This window comes from Phoenix dactylifera, chromosome 13 (assembly GCF_051530095.1).
Source record: "Phoenix dactylifera cultivar Ajwa chromosome 13, Ajwa_hap1_PhDact_Kaust_v1.1, whole genome shotgun sequence".
Classification (NCBI taxonomy): Eukaryota; Viridiplantae; Streptophyta; class Magnoliopsida; order Arecales; family Arecaceae; genus Phoenix; species Phoenix dactylifera.
The window spans coordinates 525,268-544,507 of record NC_143202.1 but is presented as its reverse complement, the minus strand read 5'-3'; the positions used below and the strand labels follow the sequence as shown (position 1 = coordinate 544,507).

The 19,240-nt window shown below is 45.1% G+C and overlaps 1 pseudogene across 1 annotated transcript; it reads right to left on the bottom strand.

Annotated features, from left to right (window-relative positions):
- Nucleotides 1–14,482: 14,482 nt before the first annotated feature.
- Nucleotides 14,483–16,323, bottom strand: LOC149751414 (WD repeat-containing protein LWD1 pseudogene; annotated as a pseudogene). Its single transcript, XR_016398247.1, has one exon. The product of XR_016398247.1 is annotated as a WD repeat-containing protein LWD1 pseudogene (transcript).
- Nucleotides 16,324–19,240: the final 2,917 nt, after the last annotated feature.

The window sequence follows — 19,240 nt, the reverse complement described above, 5'->3', positions numbered from 1 at the left end:
TAGAGGCATAAGCTATCACCTTCCCATTCTGCATCAGAACGCATCCTAGTCCTTTACGAGATGCATCACTGTATATGATGAAGCCTTCTGTTCCAGATGGAATAGCTAGCACTGGGGCTGTCACCAGACGCTTTTTCAGCTCTTGAAAACTCTGTTCACAGTCATCTGTCCATTCAAACTTTACTCGCTTCTGAGTCAAGCGACTTAGAGGCATGGCAATACGGGAGAATCCCTCAACAAATCTTCTGTAATATCCAGCCAATCCCAAGAAGCTGCGCACTTCAGTTACATTGGTAGGTCTACACCACCCAACCACTGCCTCCACTTTCATTGGATCAACAGAGACACCTTCTTTGGAGATCACATGCCCAAGAAAAGAAATACTATCCAACCAGAACTCACACTTTGATAGCTTTGCATACAACTTCTTTTCTCTAAGAATTTGCAATACTACCCTTAGATGTTCTTCATGTTCCTGTGAGCTCTTTGAATACACCAAAATATCATCAATGAACACCACTACAAACTGATCTAAATAAGGTTTAAATATCCGATTCATAAGATCCATGAAGGCAGCCGGTGCATTCGTCAAACCAAAAGGCATGACCAAAAATTCATAATGCCCGTATCTGGTCCTGAAAGCTGTCTTAGGTACATCCTCTGCCTTTATTTTCAATTGGTGATAGCCAGAACGAAGATCAATCTTCGAGAAAATCTGAGCCCCTTGCAGCTGATCAAACAAATCATCAATCCTTGGTAGTGGGTATTTATTCCGTACTGTCACCCTGTTTAGTTCCCGGTAGTCTATACAGAGTCGGAGGCTACCGTCTTTCTTTTTCACAAATAATACAGGAGCGCCCCAAGGGGATACACTAGGCCTGATAAAACCCTTATCCAGTAACTCCTGTAGTTGTTCCTTCAGCTCTTTCAATTCAGCTGGAGCCATTCGATATGGAGCCTTTGAAATTGGTCCAGTGCCAGGAATCAAGTCGATGGAGAATTCAATCTCCCTATCAGGGGGTAATTCTGGCAATTCATCTGGAAACACATCTGGAAATTCTGCCACCACAGGGATATTCTCTAACTTGGGCTCCTCTTTCTGGGTATCTAACACAGCAGCTAAGAATCCTTCACAACCTTTTGTGAGAAGCTTCTTAGCCTGTAAAGCTGAGATTAATTTCATTTGATGAGGTGACTTGCTACCCACCAACCCAAACACTGGCTGACCAGGGATCTGAAACTTGATCGTTTTCTCAAAACAATCAACAGTGGCATGGTATGCTGCCAACCAGTCCATTCCAAGAATCAAATCAAAGTCATTCATCTCTAAGACCAACAAGTCTGCATTCATTTCCCTGTCCTCAACGCCCAAAATACAGTTCTTGCAAACTGAATTAACTAATATAACATCTCCACTTGGCGTTGAGACACAAAGATCAAATTCTAATGGCACTGGTGATATTTCAGTATTCTTTCTAACAAAATTGGCCGATATGAATGAGTGGGTAGCACCAGAGTCAAATAATACATTTGCATCATATGACATTAACCTAATCATGCCTGTCACCACTGAATTAGAAGCCTTGGCATCTTGCTCTGTGAGTGCATAAACCCGACCCTGGGTCCTAGGCCTCTGCTGCCCTCCCTCTTGTTGTTGTCCCTCCTGAGGTGCTCGATTTCCAGGGGCTCTCTGAGAAGACTGAGGTGCCTGTCGCCTCTGCTGTTCCTTCCCACTAGGACAAACAACAGCCTTATGCCCTTCTTGACCACAAGAGAAACATGGCCCCCCAATCCAGGTGCAGTCTCGCTTAAGATGAGGTCCTCCACAGCGGTAGCATCTAATAGCACCTCGAGCTTGTCCTTTATCTCTGGTGACAACTTGATTCGGTTTCTGATCCTTTGACTTGAAGGGTCTACTATTTTGGCTCGGAGAATCAGTGGATCGAAACCTTTTCTTCATATTCTTTTCTCTGGCAGCCTGGGCATTGTCAAGCCCTTTTTCTATCACCAAGGCTTTGTTAACCACATCTTTATAACTGGACAGTTCAAATGCAGCGACTTGTTGTTGAATCCTTCCCCTGAGCCCATTTTCAAATTTCCTTGCTCGATCACTTTCCTCTGATATCAAAGTCGGAGCATATCGGGACATCTCTTCAAACTTTGCTGCATACTGAGCAACTGTCATATCACCCTGCTCCAGTCGGTCAAACTCCCTATATTTTTGGAATCGGATACCCTGGGGAAAATACTTCTCATGAAAAACCTTTTTAAATTCCTCCCAAATGAAGGGGGCATCATCCGGACCAAGCTTCCCTTTCTCCATCTCCCACCAGTCAGCTGCCTCACCCTGTAACATAAATGTGGCAAAAAGAACTTTCTCCTCATCAGGGCACCTCAGAGCTTGAAAGACTTTCTCCATCTGTTTCAGCCAGCTCACAGCCTCCATCGGGTCAGCTGTACCTTTAAATGCTGGGGGTGCATACCTCTGAAAATCCAACAGACTGACTCGGTGCTCCGACTGAGCTGTAGTGCCTTGGAACTGTTGTTGCTGCTGTTGTTGATACATAGCTTGCTGCTGCTGCAACTGTTGCTGCAAGAACTGTTGCTGCACCTCTACCATCCTCATTATGTCTTCCCTGGCAGCAACTTGCTGTTGCACCATCATTTGCATCAACTGTGAAGCACTTATCGTCTCCTCATGCTGAATACTTGGTCCTTCGGATGTCCCAATCTCCGGAGCTCCCATCTCTGGAGTACTACCAGTAGGGTCCATAGTGTGCTCCTGCTGTGGCACACTCCGAGTCGGCGTGGATGAGGTATCTTCCTGCTGTCCAGAGGGTGCCCAAGCCGTGGAGCCATCTGCAAATCGGGTCGGCTTTCGGGCACGCCCTCGACCACGCCCTCGCGCCATATCAACCTACACAATTTTTCCAGCATCAAGATCATCAGATTAAGAAAATTTCGCATCCTTCATATGCTAATCACACCATTTAATATCTTATGCATTTAGTGATTTTCCCCACTCAGGCTTACTCGAGCCTAAACCCTAGGATTCATAAACCTTAGGATACCTTAACCTTAAGCTCTGATACCACTCTGTCACGCCCCCGAAACCCATCACCCGGGTCCGGTACGCGACCGGCCGCATGATCCCTAGAGCAATGCCCTAAAGATCATGCAAGGCCTATGATAAACAACAATTCAAATAATTCCAATAATTCCAATAAATGCCAAAATCAAAGATTAATGGAATTCAATCAAATCCAGCTACAATGTACTGATTTATTACATAATTTCAAATGTCCATAAATCAAAGATAAATTGACTTCTAACTATCTAGCAGTCTGAATCCAGATCGAGCTCACTTCTTGTCCCATCCGACAGATTCTACGAATCCAGTGCCTCTGAAAAAAAATGTAAGTGTAGTATGAGCTTTTTCAGCCCAGTAAGAATCCCAACAGCCACACACAACAAAATCATAAAATAATCAAGTATCAAAATATATATCATTTCATCATTTCAAAAGCTCAACAAACAACAAATATATGTAATCAGTACATATACACAAATCCTTTTTCACATTATGTGATCCATTCCCGTATTACTCAAATTCCAAAGTTTTCAAACTTTTCATTTCTGGCGTTGGACTAACCAAGATCATGTCCCAGTCCAAGACTGTACAAATCCCACGCATAAGCTCGTGGCAGCTATCCCACGCGTAAGCCCGTGGAGGCTATCCCACGCATCAGCTCGTGGCCGCTATCCGTAAGCCCGTGGAGGCTATCCCACGCGTAAGCCCGTGGAGGCTATCCCACGCATCAGCTCGTGGCCGCTATCCGTAAGCCCGTGGAGGCTATCCCACGCGTAAGCCCGTGGAGGCTATCCCACGCATCAGCTCGTGACCGCTATCCGTAAGCCCGTGGAGGCTATCCCACGCGTAAGCCCGTGGAGGCTATCCCACGCATCAGCTCGTGGCCGCTATCCGTAAGCCTGTGTAGGCTATCCCACGCATCAGCTCGTGGCCGCTATCTCATGACAAGGTTAGTCCAACCCATATTACATGTCTAATTTTACATGTTCGATCACATTCCCATCACATCACATATTTTCATAAATTTTCAAAAATATGTTATTTCTTCCCAAATGAATATATCTCAATATATTCATTAAAAACAACATGCACGCCTCATAGGTGCCGCATCAACACATAAACAATAACAACATAATAATGAAAATATGTTGATAAACATTCATCTCATATGTGTCATATCAGCTCACAAGCAATAACAACACAACCGTAAAATAAATCCAACCAAAATGTCAATATATGCATAGAAGTGCTCAGATGTAGGGATTCTTACAGAAATTGTAGACTGACTCAAACACAGTCCGAATCACAACCTACGCGCTGGGGTGCTGAGTCCCCTGATCAAAACCTCCTGGCACCGCTGTCTCCTCCCCTACAGCATCAATCACAAATCACAAACTAAATCATTTAATATTAAAATATTCTGAACTATAATTCTCATCTGCTATGGGGTCCATCACCAGGTCCCCAAACATCTCAATCCCTCCAGATCTAGGGCAATCGGGGTGGCCCGACTCCCACTCCGTACCACCGGCCCATGTCGTCGCCAGCCGTGGCCGCTGCCACGCCGGCGACGATGGCCAGTCCCGATGAAAAGACCAAAAGAAGGGTGGATGATAGAGAAGGGTTCTTCCTCCACCTCTTTGGTCCAAGGGCAACAGTCGGGGTGGCTGTGCCCTCACCTCCCCACCCTCGACCACCATTGGCCGAACCATCGCCGGCCGCCCCTGCTGCAGTCGCCGGCGATGGTAACCGGCTAAGAGAAAGAGAGAGGAAGAAGTCTCTTCCTCTTCTTCTTTTTCTTCTTCTCTTATTACTATTATTATATTATTATTTTCCCTCCTTTTTCTTCTTCTTCTTCTTCTCCTTCTTCTTCTTTCCAACCGACACAGACCCCTCCCCCTTCCTCCATTTCTTCCACGAAAGGCCACCGTGATGGTGGCTCGGCCCCCAACCGACGACAACGACCGTGGCTCTCACCGTCGTCACCGGCCGGCGGCCAACCGACGAGAGGAAGAGGGAAAGGGGATGGGATCACGAGGGAGAGAGCCTCAGATCCACACTTCCCATCTTCCGTTAACCCTAGAAATCCCCCCTCAACCAACCCACACCAACACGGCCAACCCCATCGCCATAGATTCCGGCCAATCCCGGCGGCCGGTGGTGGCGAAATCCAAAAGAAAGGGGCCGAAACAGGGGTACCCTGTTTCGGATCCCTCTTCGACGGCTTCACCGGCCAAATCTCCAATCCAACACCTCCCAAAATTCAGAAATGGAAAGCAAAGGAAGGGAACCAAGCTTACCTCGGTCCGGCGGCGTGCTCCGGCGACCTTTCCGGCGAGAGATGGGTGGAAGAATCCGTGAGCAACCCGGATTAAAAAAAAATCACCGAAGAAAAGAGGAGGGTTTCCCCGCGGCCGGCCGGATCTCGGGTCTCCGGCGCTCGTCTCCTCTCCGGTGTCGCCTCTCCAAGCCGCCGCCGCCGTCGTCCCCCCCCTTCTTCCCCCTCTCTTCCACGATCGTGCCCTAGGCACGATCGTGATAAGGGGGTTGGGCCCGGTCTTTTCGGGCCGGCCCAACCGCCCCTTTTTTTTTTTTGTTTTCTTTTTTTTTTTTTTTTTTTTTTTTTTATTTTGGGGGTTTTACAGGTCAACTCATCAAAGTCAGCAATCTGTTTTAGCCCGAAGACCAATTCGGAAGTGAAGACCGCTATACTGGAGATTTTGGGGGTGGGAGAGCAGGAGGGCACGTTGAGATATTTGGGAGTTCCGATCTCTGGTCAGCGTCTATGCAGCAGCGATTGCTCCTCTCTTGAGATCAGTATCCGGCATAGGTTGGAGGGGTGGCAGATACATTCACTCTCCATGATGGGCAGGATTATACTAGTGCGGTCAGTTCTTTCCTCGATCCCGATTTATCTATTATCTAACTCTCTTATACCAGCAGCGACAGTGAAGAATATGGAGAAGATCTTCAGGAACTTTATTTGGGGGAGGACCGGAGGAAGAGGGGGTATCCATTTTATGGCATGGGAGGTTGTATGTCAACCGACGAGATATGGTGGTTTGGGGGTGCAGTCTTTGGTGGTGAGGCGGGAGGTTCTAGCGGCACGACATGCCGCTAGAGTGGTGTTGGAGCCTGATGGCATGTGGTCCTCACTGATAAGGGCCAAGTATGGCGGTCTAGTGCCGGGGGCCTGAATTGGGCGTCGCCACTCACCGATCTGGAGGGAGATTTGTGCTAGAGCAGGGTTGGTGCTTCCTGCGATTAGATGGGCTATTGGTGATGGTCGGTCCATTGATGTGTTGGAGGATCGCTGGGTGACGGAGCAGCCTATGAGTAGACTTCCGATTACAGTGGACACATCGAGGTTAGTCGGTCTTAGGGTCAGAGATTTGATGGAAGCCGGGGGGGACCGGTGGAGGGAGGAGCTGATTAGGGAGGCTTTTGGGGAGCAGTTGGTGGAGAGGATCTTGGCCCTACCTGTTGTTGCCCGAGAGGGGGCGGATAGATTAGTCTGGATGCCGACAGGGCGATCACAGGTGCGAGCTAGGGACATTCACATGTTGTTGAGCCGAGAGCCAGCCCGGCAGATAGAGGGAGGATGGATTTGGAGGATGCGGATTCACCCGCGTGTGGCGCTCTTCATCTGGAAGGTGGCGTGGGGCTGCCTACCGACTAGGAGCTTACTAGCACGGCGAGGGGTGAGGATCACTCAGTTTTGTGATTTGTGTGCGGAGACGGAGGAGACGATTGATCATGTTCTTCTGCAGTGTCCCAGAGCTAGGGGCATTTGGAGCCGATCGCCCACAGTGCTGCCCCATTCAGTCGAGTCGACGCAGGATTTGATTCATTGGTTGAGAGTGGCCATGCGGCGGCCCAGCACTGTTGAGGCCGGGATCCGGTGGGCATATTTGGCTCATTCTATCTGGCTGGACAGGAATGCAGGTATTTTTGAGGGTAGGCGGTTACCCCCGCGGATGGTGGTGGACAGAGCCATGCGTCTTGCCAGGGAGGTTTCGACTACTACCATTACTTTCTCTTCTGAGATGGCCAGGAACACCTGGGGTACTCTTTCTGCTGTCACAGCGCCCAGGTTCGCCCTAGTCTCTTGGGTACCCCCACCCCTTGGTTATCTCAAAGTGAACTTCGATGGTAGTATGTTGGTGGATGGGGTGTCAGGAGGAGTTGGCTTTGTTATCAGGGACCATCTCGGCAGGTTGATAGTAGCTGGCGGTCGCCGCGCGCCGGAACTTACTGTAGTCGGTGCGGAGTTGCGGGCTTCCTGGGAGGGGATATCCTATGCGAGGCGGGTACACCGTGCTGAGCATATATGCCTTGAGGGAGACTCCTCTGTGGTGATAGAGTGGATTAGGGGAGTGGACAGATATGGAGATGGTCATCCTCTCATCCGTGAGATTCAGAGATTGGCTCAGGAGCTGAGCGTTTTCCAGGCTTTACATGTTTTTCGGAAGGCGAACAGTGCAGCAGACTGGGTTGCCTCATTTGCTGCTCGGCACTCCGGGGAGGTCATTTGGACATGTGGGGAAGATATCCCCCCCACTTTGCACTCTTTTCTTTATTTTGATATAGCAAGATGTACTCAAGTTAGAGCTATATGAATTGCCGTTTTCACCAAAAAAAAAAAAAAAGCTGATAACGAAATAAAATTACTAGTATCCCCTTTTGACTTTAGGCAGTGTATTTAAACGGACTTTGTAGGGCATAAATGCACAACCAGACCCTTATAATCCATTACTATTCATAACCATATGAGATTTGCCATAATTTTTTGATAGCTAATTGATGTTGTTGAGGGAATGAAATAACCACCACAAACACCAGAAGACTGACAAAAACAAGCATTCAACTTCTCCCTTCCTCATCCTTATAGGCAATGGAATTTGTTAAGTAGCACCATTATGAGTTCGAAGGAAATGCAATCTTCCCTCGCAAAAAATTGCAAGCTACTCTCAAAAATAGAATTATCATGGTAACACAAAGTTTTCCACTGTATTCCTAAACCTTGTTGGATAACCTCCCACCTGTTGGCCTACAGATCACACAAAAGATCGGTTCAAGGTTCAAACGCCCACTTCTGGTCAAGCCAAGCAAGTTTCAGTTTTGGCGGTTTTTGACACAAGTTGATGTTGCAGTCAAAAGTTAGAAGAAAACATCAAAAATCAGGAAAAATGGGAGGAAAATAAAATAAGACATACAAAAACATGTATCACATAAATTTGAGCATATTGTATTATTTAAAATTGCTAGCAATCTGGTTCTCTGTTTTCAAATTGATAGGTCAAAACTATGTGACATTACAAGATCTTCTAAAAAACAATGAAAGTATTAAAGAGTTATATTGCATTAAATTGGTAGATGACAATCAAATTATTAACCATTAAAAATGTAAATATCTATATAAATAGAACATACTAACATAAAACAACATATGGACATGAACTTGATATAATATTCACCATCATATTAAGTATCAAATATTAGCACAGGATGTATAAATAAGGCCCTATCTGAGATTATTGCATTGTTTCGTTATTGGTTTAAAAAACTAAAATATGAAACCAAGACAAAAAAACTAGGTTTGTAGAGAAGTTTTAATGGTTTGCTTTTAAAAAACTCCAGTCTGGTTTTTGAAAAAAGAGAAAGCCACTAAAGTGACTCGCTTTGTTCAAAATGAGAAACAAGTTTTGTTCTACTTTGCCGCTTCCACCACCACCACAGCAATCGTTGCTGCCAGCACCACCACCATCACCACCACTTCTAGAAGTTTATATTCTAAAACAATCAAGCATACCAAATATGTTAACATTTTTAAAAATTTAGGAAAAGATGGAAACAAAGTTTCAGTTTTTAGGTTAAAAAAACAGAAAATAGGCAGCCATGCCAAAGGCAACCGAAGTTATGAGAAAAGGACTTCAATAATATTTGCCCCATTTAGATGCTTGTTCGATTTAAGATCTAGCAAAACCAAGCTCGAATCTTGTAAATTCACCATCACGGATCTTGTTCGCCACAAAAGCCACTTGTTGCCTACCTTAAATTTTCTTAAAAAGCCCCAACAAAGCCTCCTACATCTAGGGGACATTTTCTCCTGGATATCTTAGAATCGAACTCCTAAATGCTTCCAATGTTCAAAAAGTTACGAAAATTCATGTTCTTTTACAAAGAAATTGCTTCCCACATGTTAGATTTCATCATCCATAAGTAACGGAAACTTGAATCAAGCAATGAAAAATAAAAAAAACAAGACCATTTAGCCAAACATACTTGAAGAATTGAAGAAACAGTCTAAGTTGAAACTATATACCAATTTAATAGGTAAACATACATTTGCAACCAGTTTGGCCGGAACTGGTCAAACATGCAAGAAATTGCGCTGAAACCAGCCATTAGCTGGAAGTGCATTGAGTTTTAAGGGTCAGTTTTGGCTTGGTTCATCAGAATTGATGGCCAAAACCTCAACCTGTATTACAGCATTATGATCCCCTCATTATTCTGTCAATATCAGATGGCTCTCATTTCAATGAGCTATAAAATTTTATAAAATTAACGTTAAGATGTCATATTTTAGGATATTCAATTTTTCTACAGAAAATGACCCACAACAGTATATGAAACTTAACCTCCCTGCATGATGTTGGGAACCGAAGAGTTCTGCATAACACTTGCTTGACATTTGGAAAAAGATCTAGAGAAAGCTTCTCTCCTTTTCTTCCAACTTTTACAGCCGTCCACAATCTAAAACTCCAACTTAATGGCAACCAAATGCATATTCTTTGAAATGGTATTCAAAACCATCCAATATGCATTTATTACTCAGTAACTGTGGCAAACTATATATTGACCTGATAACTCAAAGGAGGCTAGCAATTCTATGTCCGCTTTTCAGATGATACAAATACAGAGACAAATGTCACTTTGGAGGATGTACTTTTCGTAACAATCACAAGCCAAAAACTCATCCAAGGTTGTTTCCCAACCAAAAGCTTTCTCTAGAAGTAATCTCTTTAAGGGTCTTGGTGGACAGGACAAGACTGAAAATGGGACTCCTAGGTCCAGACTCCTCCCTCAGGAATGAAAGACAACATCCATTACATTGTTGGGAAGAATAAAACAAATACTTTTTTCAATTAACCCTTTCATCTGAAGTTCTGTCTGAAGACAATAATCTAATTAACCCTAACCATCTTTAAGATAAACTAATTTTTCCTTAATGTTCATGCTCAAAATCATATCTTTACAGCACTGGTCCAAGTAAAAGCATATCCTTTTTAAACATATATTGCCAGTCCATTTCCATTCTTTGGTTTACATATAACGTGCCACCATATATGCCAGAAGAGAATCCTCATCAGCCCTACAAAAAATAAGTTATATATTTTCCATGAAGCAACTTTCTCTCCCTTTTTTTCCAATATCTCAAATGAGACCCTAAAAGACGAAGATTCAGGTTTAGATTCAAAATGAAATGTCAACCTCAACTATTAGCAAAAGTGCAATCTCTAGAGTTAACAAGGCCAACCAAAAGATTCTCTGGTTTTGCTCAGATATTCTCACCCATAAACGAACTTACCTCAAGAATGAATAGAGGATAAGAGCCAATACAAAACAGCATATAACGAACACTCAGTTGGAGAAGATTCTCTGGTTTTGGTCATATATTCCCCCCCCCCCCCAAAGAAAAAAAATATTCTATTTGCTGAGGCCTTAACTGAAGGAAAATATTGAATTGCCAAGCTTGTGAGAGCAACTGAAGTATAGACAGTCTAAACCCATCATCACCAAACAAGGTTTAATCCCTCAAGCATACTAGCTTATATAACCTTGTATATGAGTCACTAAATGGGCCAACCCATATTATCCAAAGAGAACCAAGGAAGATTCGAATTTAGGGTATGCTCATGATCTAATAGGTTTCACATATCATCCATTGAACTTAAGTCTTAATCAGCTACTTTTGATCTCAGAAATTTAAAGCCAGATTTACAAAATCTTTTTTGCCACGTACTCCTATTCTAGAGGCCCCTCTTCCTTAGGATAATTATCCATCATGAATGATGAACACCAATACAGGATATGTATACATCCTGATACAAATTAGCCAATAAGATAAACATCAAAAAAAGGATATTATTACAAGATAATAATATAAATATATATTTTTTTACATGTGAAAGCTATCTATAAAACATAATAGATTATCACAATAATATAATCCAGACTCCATATCTTAGCATCAACATCCATGAGCTCCATCACCCGGTCATCACTCAAACCACAGACCACAAGTTATACTCTATATATAGCATCCACATCTTTGACTCTGAAATTGACTATCTACAGTGAGAAAAATTGACATCCACAAGCAGAAAGAGAGAGACTCCTCTTATCCCTCAAGTATCCAGCATCATTTTACTATTTTTCAAGAAACATGACATTTAAACCCAATGTTTGCCATGTATTCTAGCTATACAAGTGATCCGAGACGATCTCCAACACTCGAGAGAGAGTCTCGGATAGTTAGAGAATGTCGTGTCCGAGTCCCAGGCACGAGGAAGAACGCTGTGCCCGCTGTGCCTACATCCCACGCTCGACAAAGAGGAAACTCGTCGTGTCCGAGTCCCATGCACGACGAGGAGGAAGCTCGACGTGCCCGAGTCCCATGCACGACGAGCCTTGGCATTTTTGAGTTCCACGCACGATGAAGAGGAAGCTCGACGTGACCGAGTCCTATGCACGATGAGCCCTTGCATTTTTGAGTTCCACGCACGACGAGCGAGACACATGCATGACGAGCTCGGCGTTCTCTTCGAGCTTCCCCGAGCCATGCATGGGTTTGGTTACGAAAACATGGGACGCGGGGAGCGACGTTAAGCGGAGGAAGAAACCTTCTCCCGAGCCATCTTGAATCAGCACGGCTCCCGTTGCGAGGACGTGGGAGAGCCACGTTAAGCGGAGGAAGAAACCTTCACCCAAGCCATCTCGAATCAGGCACGGCTCCTGTTGCAACGACGTGGGACGTGGAGGAGCCAGTGAGAAGTAGTAGCCCGAGCCCCACGTCAATCAGTTGGAGGGGAAGAGAAATAAAAGCTGAGGTCTGGAGGAAAAAGAGCAAGGAGAGTTATGGAGTTTTAAAATGGGATTGTAAGCCTCTGTGGTAAAGGTACAGTGTCTGTAACAGAGAATGCACCAGATTTTAAAAGGTTCTTCCCATTAAATCCCATTGTCCTTCAAACTCTTCTCTCTTGTTCCGCGATCAGGATGAAGGCTACATGTCCCCACTTCCCTCGTTCGGATCAACAAGTACTACCAAGGTCCATTATTTTGGTACCAGATTCCGTATCATTGCCATACTAGCACGGTATTGGTATGGTATGGTACATAATATTTTTGGCGTACCAAGTGTCGATATGCCACCCGTATCGGGTATAGAGCTGGTATGGTACGATATGCCTTGTATTGTTTGATTCGGGCCGGTATGGCATACCTTGAGTACTACTTTCTAATATGTATCGGATATGTTCAAGGCATGCAATATGTAGCACTAATGTATCTTAGAACATCATGTCACATGCATCAACGACTAACAAGCATCTATAATATGATACGCTGAATCGGATTTGCAATAATGGAACTCCTTATTAAATTGAAGTACTTTATAAACTTGCAAAGCTAAGACCTCCTCTTAGGACGTGATTGATATCATTATCAAAGAGATACTTCATAATCATGCAGATTCAAATATTTGGTGATGCACCACCCAAGACTCGAACCCAAACACCCAAGACTCAAATCCAAAATATCTGGTTGCTAAGTAGAGGGGTGTGATCATTGGGATAAGCCCCAATTGACAATAAAAATGTAGACTTGAGATTCTTGAAACAATAAATTACAGGTCATCAATGACAAATTCGCCTACCTCCCAATATGGGAGTGCATACTAAAAAAAACAAATTACCATTGCAACCAACCCATGGTTTGAGGAACAGGTTAGTACTAGTCCGTACAAGGCATCCTAGATAAGTCCAGCGATCGATCAGATATTTTGACCCTAACTGCCTCAAAACTGGTGAATCACGGTTTGTATTGCTTGGTACCGGTTGGTATCAAGTTCGACAAAGACTGGACAAATTAGTTGTGAGCAATACTAGCTATCTGATAAAACCCCTTGGCATATTTTTTTGTTGTCATTTTTGAACGCAAAGGAAAGAGGAAGAGGACTCATATCTAGCCTCCTCAAAGCCGAAATCCTCTATATATCTCAACAATCTCTTTTCTCACCTTTTTCTTTTGCCATTGAAAATAGCCAAACCTCAAAAAAAAAGGGAATACCATGCCAAAAACCTCACCAAATCCTAAACAAAAAACTTAAGCAACACCAAATAGCATCAAAACACAAAAAAAGAAAAAAGAAAGAAAAGAAGTCTTGATACAATAATATTGGGACACCACATTGTATCATACGTTAGAACCTCAGTGTTTCGATATTGTATTGACGATCGGTTCCTAACCAATACTCACACCAGGTCCAAGTCAAACCTCAAACCAACTTTTGCCTATACAACTTATCAAGCACTAGCTTCATGTCAGTTACATACAATAAAATCTACTATACTACAAACACAGCATTATTTAGCTACTCTGTTAATCCTATAGACATAATGCCACTACTTGATCCAAATAGTTGACTTTACACTAATGGATCTTCTCGATTCGTGAGGTCAAGTCCTTTGAGATGAGGGAATTATGAGATGTTCCCTGTTGGAGTACTAGTTCAATGCCCCACTCCTAGGTGACCAACCACTTTCAATAAGCAAGTACACCAACAACTTCTTATTATGATCATCTCTCCTTCAATTAAACCCACAACACATGAGTGGCAATCTGGCCCCTACAAGTAATAGTAGGCTGAAGGAAGAACAATGTTGACTATCAAAGCACTCTAAACTTCATAACAACACTCTTGGAAGTAAAGTTTGAAGGCAAAAGACAACCTCTACATTACCAATTGGTCTCATATCCCAACACCTTTAAATAGGAAAACTTTTTGTCTAATACCTCACTTCTTGCTTAGGGGCAAATGAATGCATGTATGCAATCTTTAGTCCAGTCATCCTAACCACCACATGAAAAGTACCAGATATTGGAAGAAGGAATTATCACCATGACAAGTCGTTTTCCATTTCTAACCTCAGTAAATAAATCCCTAGGCACTAGCAAGCTATAAGAATTTATATCAACCTGATAGGCTGAGAATATTTGAGTGTACTAAAGGCAATAGACAACGTGCAAAATCACAGATAAAAGAAAAAGCACTTGGAAAAACATATAAAATATAAACCAAAGGGGGAATCCTTGACATGAATCCCAGCATGAAAAATGAGAAAGAGATAATAAGATTGATGTCCTTACTAAGTCAGCTTACAGAAGGTGCATTCCATCCCTAACCATCTTTAGGAAAATGCAGTATTCTTAATACATAAGTTTTTTTTTGCATGGAATCTTAACTTATAATCTACTGATTTTTCTGGGATAATAAATGATAACTTTAGATGTACTTCTAAGAGCAAGCAATGTCACAAGCTAAACAAACTACACATTACACCACCAGCAGGCAAGATCACAAGATCAGATCTTCACAGCAGAGAAGCAACCAAGCTGACCTATGGCCCATCGCTAATCTAAATCAAGTAAGAAACCATCGTTCTATTTTATCCCATCTGCAGCGGATGAGTAATGAAGGTGAGAAATCCCTGATATCAGTAAACAGATGATGAGATGATAACAGGGGCCAATAGATAGATGAACCTTTCTTTGTTCCTCTGTATGTCTGACTCTCAAACCCTGAGTATCTGGAGCTTGGTGGAGAAGGCGATGGCAACCCAGTCGGGCTGAGTGGAGGACCACTGTAGCTGCTCGATTTCGGCCCCGGCGGTGTAGGCGAGTATGGGGTCAAGGCCGCCGTCGGCAGCGGCAGCAGCCTGCTGGCCGCCTCCGCCCGAGGCGCTGCCTCCGGCGGTGCCCATGGAGGAGAGGTCCCAGATGAGGGCCTGGGAGTCGTCCCCGGCTGTGCAGATGTGGCAGGAGCTGTGAGGGGCCCAGGCGATGGCGTTGACGCTGGCCTGGTGGCGGTGGAGCTCGACGACGGGGAGAGTGGGGAAGCGGATGTCGAGGACGACGACCTTGGCGGAGTCCATGATGATGGTGGCCATGTAGCGGGGGTCCTGCTTGTTCCAGCCAAGGCGGACGAGCGGGGTCTCCGGGGGGTCGGCCGACTCATAGATGATGGTGGAGTGCTCCTTGTCGCGGATGTCGAAGACGCGGACGGAGCCGTCGTCGGAGACGGAGGCGAAGACGCCGACGCCGCCCCAGGCGATGTCGTAGACCTCCTTGTCGTGGGCGATGAGCTGGATGTCCACGGCCTCGCGCTCGATATCCCAGATGGTGCAGGTGGTGTCGATGGAGGAGGTGCCCACGCGGCGCGGCTCCGCCTCGTTCCAGTCGAAGGAGGTCAGGGGGGCGCAGAACTCGGAGTTGCGGTTGCCGTTGAGGAGGGACCGGAGCTCCACGCGCGACGACGACTTGGAGGAGGAGTTGCTCTTCTTGTTGTTCTCGTCGTCGCCTTCGTCATCCGACGATATGCGCCAGATGCGGAGGAAGTCGGCGGAGGTCGCGAGGAGGTCCGGGCGGAGGCAGTCGCGCTCGGGGACGAACATGGTCTTGGTGGGGGGGTAGGGGTGCTCGAAAGAGAGGGCCGGGTCGGAGCGGATCTCGCCGGTGGAGTCGTCCAGCTGGACGATCTCCACGCGGTTCGGGAACTGCTCCAGGAGGCTCGCGATGGCCAGCCGGTACTTCTTGTCCCGCCGCACGCTCCAGTTCATCGCGTAGATGTGCCACGGCGCCTCGTACGTGTATATCTCCGACCGCTTCTGCTGCTCCTCCGAACCCTCCGGCGTCCTTTCTCCGCCGCCGCTACCGCCCATTTCAACCACTATTTTTCCACCCCTCCTATTTCTCTTTAGATTGCTGCTCGGAGAGACGGGATTGATTAGGATTCAGCTGGTCGGAGAGGCGACCATCGGCTAAACGGTATTGGATCTGAAGAAAGCCCTTCTTCGCCTCTGCCCCTCGAAACATCAGGCCAAACAAGTCCAGGCGATCTACCCCTGCGATTTTATTCAGCCTCCTGCGGACGGGAGCCCGCGTGAGGGACGATAGAACTATTGAGTGCAGCGATGGAGACGGTGGTATCTTAGGATCCACTTAGATGGGCCGACCGTTCTCTTATAAACAAAGCCCAACTCCTTGCCCGCCGAGCTTTGTGGCGCTTCCTCAGTAAATCTCGATCTTGATTGGACAGCATGCAAAACAATTCTCGTACCATGCAGCAATAATAGGTTCCTTGAAGCTTTCCCCCGATTCAAGAACATCACAAGCAAATCATATCTGGCCATCCTTGTAACCGTTAAGCCTGTTTAATCATAATGAGGAGCAAACACTTATGACAAATACTTTGTTACTTGTTTTCTGATTGCATCCAGCCAGTGCCGGCTCGAGCCTTAGGCGACTGAGGCGGTCGCCTAAGGCCCCCGACTGAAAGAAGGCCCCGTTTTGGCGCCTGCACTACTGCATAGCTACAGGCCTATAGCTTTCACATCTGCCTGCAACGCCGCCGCTACAGTGGGTTCCCGTCGACGGACACTCGAACAGCGAGACAGGCTATGGCTATAGCCTATAGGCGAGTCGGTGACTGAGGTGAACCGTGAGCTACAAGCCTACGACAAAGACAACCAACGGACATTTCCTCCCCCACTTTCTCTTCTCTGAGTTCTCTTCCCCCTCCTCTTCTCAGTTGTCTCCCAGTGTTTTTTTTGTTTTCTGAACCTTTTGGGCATTGATTCAGTCCTCTCCGACTCTCCCCCCACCACCAAACTCCAATTCTTCTCCAGTTTCTTGATAACTCGACCATCGACGGGCGCTTCTTCGGTTCTTGGGCCGCCGGCCGCCCCTGCTCCGGAGTCCGGAGATCGGAGTCCGGACCTCCTCTCTACTCTCCTCGGCTCCTCGCCCTCCGGCCTCCGCTCTAATCCGCCTCGGCTCCTCGCCTCCTCGCCGCTGCCCGCCAGCCGCCCCTGTTCCGGAGTCCGGACACCAGAGTCTGGACAACTGGACTTCCTCTCCAGAGTCCAGACTCCAGACTCCAGCAGTCCAGCTCTCCTTGGCTCCTCCGGCCTCCGCTTCTCGCCGTTCCCGGCTCCTCGTCGTCCTCCGCAGCTCCGCTCCTCGCCGTTCTCGTTAGCGGCGAGCTGTCCACCGTCCACCAACCACCGTCCTCCGGCTAATAGGCAAGAACTTAAGGTTCGTATGCCGAAGTCCACCGTCCACGGGGCCTCACTTTTTAACTAGCTTTGGGGCGACGTGAGACATCAGTCATCAGTCATCACTCATCTAATTTTTTTAATGCTTTCTTTCTCTGTCTTCTCTCAAATATATTAGATTTGGAGGAATGAGATACCTGGGGGCAGGGGCCTCTGAAGGAGAGAATAGTTTCATTTGAGGTCAGTAAGAGCATTTAGTTCTCATACCTTGTTTTTGACATTCAGGGTTATCTTTTTGTTCTTCTTTTTGGCGTTCATATGATAAAGATTGAATCTTTTTTTCTGTATCTGGTTTTTTCTGGAGAGTTTTGGGGTTCTTCACGCTTTTGATCATGCTTTGGATTGAGTTGAGGCTGGCTCTGTTTTTTTAAGTCATTCTCTCCCCAGAAGTCCAAACTCTTAGACATCCTTTCAAAGTTTAGAATGGTTGTCATCTGAGAGAGCTAGGGCCGGGCAAATTTGTCTCGCACAGGTCTCTATATCTCAGAGAAATAATTGACCAATGGCCTCACCTCCCTATCGTGTTGAAGGCCACCCAGCTGGCTAAACCTTTTCTGCATCATGATGACTTTGAGCCTCTTCACTATGAAGTCTATCAACAGGCGGACAAAGGAGTCATAGTTGCTGGATGTAGCCACACCATATTGGGCACTTCCAAATTCCAACAAGCAATTTTTGCTTGCAATTTTTGTTGCTTACTTCTGATGAGTTTCTTCAAAGATTTGACTTTTTTGATCACAGATTGAGGTCTTTGGGTTTCATTGCACTTATTAAAAAATTTTCATAATTAAAAAAAAAAGGCCCCTCTTACTGAGTTCGCCTTAGGCCCCCAAACGCATTGGGCCGCCCCTGCATCCAGCACCATCTCATACCACATGGTCAACTCTCTTGATTGACAAGTTGAAGAGCTTAGAAGTAATTTTTGTTCTTAAGCCACATATATTGCATCCTTGGACCCTACAGGTCATAATATACAAATACCTTCAACATGAATCCACAAATTACATTCTTTCGATGGAATCCAAAAACCAAAAACAATCTCTATCCTTGCAAGTCCATATTGAGATTCACTGCCAAGTCCTAATCCTATTAGGATTCTTGTTTAGTTAATCATTTATTTTAATGAGTTTACAATTCTATTTCTAGTTTTATTTTACTTAGTTATTCCTTCTAAAATAGTTATCTAGTCTTATTTTTTAGTGGGTGTTGGTTTTTGAAATTGAATAGGAATCAAACATCTCGCCTATATGATGCTCTATTTAAAGAGACCTTTGATGTCTCCTTTAGTATGATGTGAGACAAGAGTGAGAAACAGAGAATGAGAGTTGTTCTTCTTCATGAGAGAGAGCCTTTTTGTGTGACTCAATTTTTTTAATAAAATATTTTTTTCTCTCCTAATTATTTTTCTTCCAGTATCTCTTTTTTGTTTTTTGTTGGTATTTCTTTTAGATCTTGTGCTAGCACGGTCGATCTACTCCACATAGCATGCCGTTATATGTGGTATCAGAGCCATAGGCTTGGACATCGATTATTTGTGTGTTCGTAGATCGCGTAGTAAAGAGCTTTGAGTAATTTGCTGTGCAGCGGTGCACGCGTGTAGACTCTTGTTTGGTGATTCAAGAGATGAATCGTCATGGCTGAAGCTACTACCATCTCTAGCATTGAGATCAAAAAATTGAACAACACCAATTATGCATATTGGAAGGCATACATCAAATCTTATTTGATTAAGTAAAAATTATAGAAGTTTGTG